Genomic DNA, 7434 nt, shown 5'->3' with positions numbered 1-7434 from the left:
TTGAGTTGATTTTTATATAACATGAGAGATGAGGATCCAGTTTCATTCTTCTACCTGTGACTTGCCAATTATTCCAGCACCCTTTGTTGAATAGGGTGTCCTTTCCCCACTTTATGTTTTTGTATGCTTTTAAGTATTTGGCTTTGTTTCCAGGTTCTCTATTCTGTTCCACTGGTCTTGTGCCTACTTTAGACCAATACCATGCTATGTTGGCAACTATGACCTTATAGTACAGTTTAAAATTAGGTATTGTGATGCCTTCAGATTTGTTCTTTTTGCTTAGTTTTGCTTTGGCTGTTTGAGATTTTCTTTTTTTTTTTCTTTCTTTCTTTTTTTTTTTTTTTTTTTTTGGTTCCATACGAATTTTAGTATTGTTTTTTCTAGTTCTGTGAAGAATGATGGTGGTATTTTGATGAGAATTGCATTGAATTTGTAGATGATGTTTTGCAATGAATTTGTCATTTTCACCCATCCATAAGCATGGGATGTGTTTATGGGTAGAATCTTGATTCTACCCATCCGTAAGCATGGGATGTATTTCCATTTGTGTCATCTGTGATTTCCTTCATGAGTGTTTTGAAGTTTTCCTTGTAGAGGTCTTTCACCTTTTTGGTTAGATATATTCCTAAGTATTTTATTTTTTATTTTTGCAGCTTTTGTAAAAGGGGCTGAGTTTTAAATTTTATTCTCAGCTTTGTCACTCTTGGTGTATAGCAGAGCTACTGATTTGTGTACATTAATTGTGTATCCTGAAACGTTGCTGATTTCGTTTATCAGTTCTAGGAGCTTTTTAGGGGAGTCTTTAGGGTTTTCTAGGTATACGGTCATATCATCGGCAAATGAGTTTGACATTACTCTTAACTGATTTGGATGCACTTTATTTCTTTACCTTGTCTGATTGCTTTAGCTAGGACTTCAGTACTATATTGAATATAAGTGGAAAGAATGGGTGTCCTTGTCTTGTTCCACTTCTCAGGGGAAATGCTTTCAACTTTTTCCTGTTCAGTATTATGTTGGCTGTGGGTTTGTCATAGATAGCTTTTATGATCTTAAGGTAGGTCCCTTTTACGGTGATTTTGCTGAGGGTTTTAATCATAAAGGAATACTGGATTTTGTCGTTTTTTTCCCTGCATCTATTAATATATCATATGAGTTTTGTTTTTAATTCTGTTTACATGTTGCATCACATTTATTGACTTGCATATGTTAAATTGCCCCTGCATCCCTGGTATGAAACCCAGTTGATCATGGTGGATTATCTTTTTAATATGCTGTTGGATTTGGTTAGCTAATATTTTGTTCAGGATTTTTGCGTCTATATTCATCAGAGATATTAGTCTGTAGTTTTCTTTTTTTGTTACGTTCTTTCCTGATTTTGGTATTAGGGTAATACTGGCTTCACAGAATGATTTAGGGAGGATTCCCTCTTTCTCTATCTCATAGAATAATGTCAATAAGATTGGTAACAATTCTTTGAATGTCTGATAGAATTCATCTGTGAATCCATCTGGTCCTGGACTTTTTTTGTTGGCATTTTAAAAAGTGCCATTTCAATCTCACTGTCATTGGTCCGTTCAGAGTTTCTGTTTCTTCCTGGTTTAATCTAGAAGTGTTGTATATTTCCAAGAATTCCTTATCCTCTGTATTTTCTAGTTTATGTGTGTAAAGATGTTCATAGTAGCCTTGAATGATCCTTTGTGTTTCTGCAGTATTGGTTGTAATAAATCTTGTTTCATTTCTAATTGAGCTTATTTGGATCTTCTCTCTTCTTTTCTTGGTTAATCTCACTAATGGTCTATCAATTTTATTTACCTTATCAAAGAATGAGTTTTTTGTTTCATTTATCTTTTGTATTGTTATTTTGTTTCAATTTCATTTAGTTCTGCTCTGATCTTTGTTATTTCTTTTTTTCTGCTGGGTTTGGGTTTAGTTAGTTCTTGTTTCTCTAGTTTCTTGAGGTGTTTACTATTATTCTGATCTTATATTTCTTTCTCAGACTGGGTAACTAGAGGAAACCCAGATGACACCAGCAAGAAAATGTAGAAAATTCATGTGCTTTAAGGACCAATGTATGCATAGAAAAATATTATATAAGTATATAGTTTTAACATCTTTAAAATTTTGGTTTATATTCTGTGTTTATAGTTTCAATTTCTAACATTTTAAATTATCTTTTCAAAATTGAATATCATTTTATTATCTGAAGGTAAGCCTTTAAATTAAATGAAGGATCCAGAATACTTGTAACACTTCTGTGATAGGAAATGAGTGTAGCAAGATTATTATCAGGTATAGTTAGTATACTTTATTCCTCAGACAATATGTGATGTAGGTGCAAAATTGTATAGCTAAAGGTAATTAGCCCATAAGATTATGAAATTGCTGAAATATTCCTGAAGGTTTTAAGAATGAGGCCCTGAAGGTACATGGTTATTTGAAATATTTTTTGAACAAGCCTCCAGTGATTCAGAAGGAGTTATAATGTCTAGCCAAAAGATTGAGTCAGTGAAGAAGTACAGAAAAAAACCTGCAATAAACTTGCTAAGTGTCCTTTCTGGAAATGTAATCATTTCATTGCTACTCACATAAGTCCTCTAAAGTGCTTTGGGACATTACTAGTAATACAGATTCTATGCCCTGGAGTAATAAAATAAAATGTTAGCCTCAGTCATTTGGAATTTGAAATGTTGCTTTGTTTATGGATGCAACTGAGTCATTTTTCTACTTAGCTTTCTAAGGGAAAGCTCAAAGTAATTATATTTTCTTTTTATATTACTATAGTTGAATATATATTAATGCTTCTTCACATATGGAAAATAATAAATGTACAAGATATAAATGATAGCATAATGTTTCAGATTCTGAAATCTTGTAAATGATTTTATAACAAAATTTATATTACTCTAAAGCTTCCAGGAACCAAAATAAATTAGATGGGACTCTAAAGTATTTATTCTGTGGCTAAGTTATTAAATATTATTTCACAGTGTGCTATTTTTAAGGCACTGTGCTTGAGAGAGGCATATATAAAACATTAAAACACATTCTGTCTCCTTAAGAAGTTTACAGTTTGAACAAATAACAGAAAATAACTTGAAGACATATGACCGTTTGCTAAGACGTTAAGCCCTTCCAGCCATAAAAATTTGTGCTTCTAACACAACTGCCTATTTTGTTTGTTTATTGTTGCATAACAAACTAGTCTAAAACTTAATGGCTTACAACCACAGCAATTATTTCTCATGATTCTGTGGACTGGCAGGGGCTCTGCTGGGCAGTTCTTCTGCTGGTTCACTTGAAGTTTCTCATACTCTTGCAATCAACTCATAGCTAGGCTAGAATGTTCAAGATGACTCTTCACTCACTTGAGGACTCAAGGATTCCCCCAAGGGGACTCAGTCTCCCAGAGATGTCTCATCCTCGAGAACCTCTCCATGGGGCCTCTTTGGCCCTGCACCTCTTACATCATGGTTTAGGCCTCCAAGAGTTAGAAAGTTAAAGTTGGGATTCCCAAAATACCCACTTTTACCACATTCTGTTGGGCCAGGCAGTCACAAAACCAGCACCGAGTTTAGGGAGCGGGATAGAATAAGCTCCATCTCTTCATGTGAGAAACAACAGACAGGGAAGGGAGACATTCTTGGAGGGTCTCTTTGAAGAATAGCTACCACATTGCCTGATTAGTGGTCTAGGCCTTAATTGCTGTGGCACTTCTAAGAAATAGAGAATTTCTCAATTTGGGTGACTGAAGTACTCTCTAAAGATTAGCTAAGGGTTTTTTTCTGAGTCATAAAAGCTGGGCCTAGAGATCACAGGGATCGGGGGAGAATTATGGGATCCTCCGTTAGGAAGAATAGCATATGCAAAAATGTACTGGTAGGAAAACAGTGTCATTGGGTCAATAAGAACTCTAATAAAAATTTTAAAGTTAACTCAAAGTATTAGTTATCAGAGCTAGTATTGCAGGTGTCAATTACTACAGAAAGAACTAATGAAATTGTGTAAGGAATAGATTTTTTAAAGGCTGATGCAATTCTAAATAGGGACCATGTTCTTTAACAATAACAAAGCCAGTGGCTCTTTAAAATGGAGCCATCTTTGGGTTTGGAAATAAAACAGGAAAATTTAATTTGGAAGAATTTTTTGTTCTCATCAGATTTGATGTTTTTTTCTGATAGCTTGTTAATGCCAGACTAAACCAGCATGTTAATTTGAATATAGGATAAGTAAGAAAAGACAGCATAGATATGGCTTGGGATTTTTGCCTTCTTGGTGATTAAGCTTGGTAGAGTGCAGATTTGTGGCAACTGAGATCACATTTGTCAGCACTGAGATGAGAGTTGACAGCTCAGAGAGTTATAATACATGTCTCCTGTGAACAAATAAGTCTTGACCTTACAGTAGTTATGGTGTGAAGTAAAAGTCTAGAGTGAACTCTTAGTAGTGGTAAAGAGCATCAACACAATGAAGAAACTGCATCAAACAAACAAACAAAAAAATTCTTGACCTTACAGTAGTTATGGTGTGAAGTAAAAGTCTAGGGTGAACTCTTAATAAAGCAAGTAGTTAGAGTGGCCTCTATTTTGGAATTTAAAGTCAACTCCAAGTATATAAATAATTCCATTCATTCATTCATTTATTTGACACCTTTGTCTATTACCAGCTACATGAGTAGCTCAATACAGAGGAAATCCAAAGAAGCATAAACTGTTCTTATTTTGAAAGTATTGTACTAGACTGAAACCTGTGCTCCTCTTACATACATTGGCATTATTTCTGTGCCCTGGAAAAACATGTTTGTCTTTTTTTTCTACAAAATACTCCTAAATCATCTATAGAAACAAGCATTCTCATTGCCGAAGTCATCTTTGCTCCTCAGATTAATTTTATGCCAACACTTTTATAACCTCATTTATTCATTCAGCAAATATTTATTGAGTTTTACTATGAGCTAAATGCAGCTAAAATGTCTTTTGACTCTGACCTCCAATATGAAAAGCCAGCTTTGAGAATACTTGGTGGGAGAGAGTTTCAACTGAGCACAAAGGCCATGAAGAGAAAATAAAACCAGTGTATTCAAGAAACAGAAAGTAAGTCAGCCTTGCTGTAGCATGCTGAAGAAGAGGTAAATTAGGCCAGATAATGTGTGAGCTCTGAAACTGTAATAAGGAGTTTGAATTTTATTCTCAGTGGGAAAGCAAGGTATTCGAATGTTGTGAGGAGTGTGTGACAGGATTATAATTTACCTTTTATGGGGGTTATTTTTATTCTGGGTAGAAAAAACTATAGCTCAGCAGAGGTCAGGAAGATGACAAAACACCACTGCAATAGTCCATGGTGATGATGGCAACCTGAATTAGGTTAAATGGTGGAGTTGGTAAAGAGTTTGATGTTTTCTGCCTCTTACCCTTTTGTCTTTCCCATCTTTGCTCTCCACATGTTGCCTTTTTTTCTCTTAATTCAGTGCAATGGCTGGTGAGGGCATGGCTTGGGCATCACAGCTCTTCACCTGTTCTGCCTCTAGCCCCCTTTTCTCCTGTTTTACTTCTTTCTCTAATGCTCTTGCCCTTATTCCTCTCCTGTATCTTTTATATGTCATTTCTTCCTGCTTTTGTTTTTTTCTTACACTCTTGATTACTTTAGTTATATTCAGGCCTTATAAAGGCCATCTTATTTCCATTCATGAATAGACTTGAGTTTCTAATCCTTTACTCCTTTGAGGAGATATATGTAGAGGCTAGTTTTTTTCTAATTTACCCAGCTTAGGAAATTTAAAAGATTTTGATCATGGTCTCTCTCTTTCCTGTGCAGGGGCTTGTCAACCTGGTTATCATTATAGCCTTAGTTGGCCATGGAAAAGTCTCAAAATATAGTTGCTCATCAAAGGAATACATCAGTAAACATGACATGCATGTCCTGAAGATGGAACTGGCTGAGACACTAACCTAGTTTGTATTTGGCTGTGCTTTATTCATTCACTCACACCAGCATCAAGCAAGAGTCTTACTTGATACTGAGGTGAATGAATGAATAAATTAATGAATGAATGGAAATAAAATCTTGGTGCATCTTTGCATGTATAGCTGAACAATTTCTGTCTTCCTAGGTTAAAAATTTTTATCTTCCACATCCTGGGTTCCTGCTTGGGACCAAGGTGGATAAGTGTGTCAGGCAGCCCATCATCCTGCTAAGATAGAGTGGGCATCAAGGTCAACATGTTCCTGACTTGAGATTCCAACTGTCTCTAGTCTTGTGCTGTTCTAAGGACATATCCCTAATAAGGAATTGTATTACAACATTAGGAACAGCAGGGCTCTCTTGTCATTTCAGTCATTACTATTTACAGGTAGCAACTCAGGAGGCAGCTAGATCCTCTAATAACCGTAGTAGAGTTGACAGGACAGTGGTTGAGAACAGCCAGGAGAGCAGAACCAGACCAGGTGCTGTAGCTGAAGTCCTGGAACTGGGCATTACTTAGGAATGCACATTTGTCAGAATTTCTGTGACTAATCACAAATCATATTTTTAGATGCGTATTAAAATGCATAAATATTCCCTAAGGGCAAACTGAAGGGCACATAATAGTTTCCCTTAATCATAGGATTTTGCACCAAAAAAAGTATTCCACATGGTGAATAATGTGATATTGATTGATAAAAGGAGAGAAGAGCACAGAGGTGCCTTGTGCTGATGGGGGCACCCTGGTGTTCCAGCATTATGAGGAATGGGGCTGCAGTTGGGGCATTGGTTCTCATTTTGCAAAGTCATTCAGGTGAATTCATCCTGTGTGCACACATCTTTAGGTAAGGGTGATATCCAGTTTTCCCTTCATATCAATTAAATAATTTCTTTAATTATTTCATTTGTAGATTCTGGGGTTAAGAGAAAGCTGTGATAAAAGAATGCAGCATCTTTATTCTAGTAGTGTGTAGAGAATAGAGAGTAAAGAAATTGGGGAGAGCTGGAGAGTCCTTTGACCCAGACCTCTATTCACATTGGGTATCAAATTTATACTGCTATTTTTAACTGGAGTTATACAGTTAGAGAGATCCTCACAATTTAAATAAAAGGTTGTATTCTTTAATGAAAATGTGTATACCCTAATTAACTGTTCACTATTTTACATATTCAGCAGTTTACTACCCAGCATCCTATTACGTAGAAAAAAGACCAGAATTAGTCACTATAGAATTGAGTTAGATTTGTGGTGCTGCTATTCAAAAACTTTTAGTCCTTGGCAAAATATAGTGGCAGACAAGTGGTATCACTGTTTACTTAGTTTTTAAGATGTGATTCTTAAATAAACTATCCTTTTGTTACATGTTTGTGGGGAAGAAAGAAACCATATCTGCAGTGTTGCTAAACTCATATTGAAGAAGGTGATAATTAAGTGTCTTGTTAGATTTTTGAGTCAATATGAGTCAGTTATACAAT

The 7434-nt window shown here is 35.4% G+C and overlaps 1 protein-coding gene across 2 annotated transcripts in view; it reads left to right on the top strand.

Moving 5' to 3' along the window:
* CENPW (centromere protein W) overlaps positions 1–7434 on the top strand; it is a 215124-nt gene that overhangs the window by 23535 nt on the left and 184155 nt on the right. The window lies entirely within an intron of this gene.

The sequence above is a fragment of the Saimiri boliviensis genome, chromosome 4 (assembly GCF_048565385.1).
Source record: "Saimiri boliviensis isolate mSaiBol1 chromosome 4, mSaiBol1.pri, whole genome shotgun sequence".
Lineage (NCBI taxonomy): Eukaryota > Metazoa > Chordata > Mammalia > Primates > Cebidae > Saimiri > Saimiri boliviensis.
This window is presented reverse-complemented; position numbering and strand designations above follow the sequence as displayed.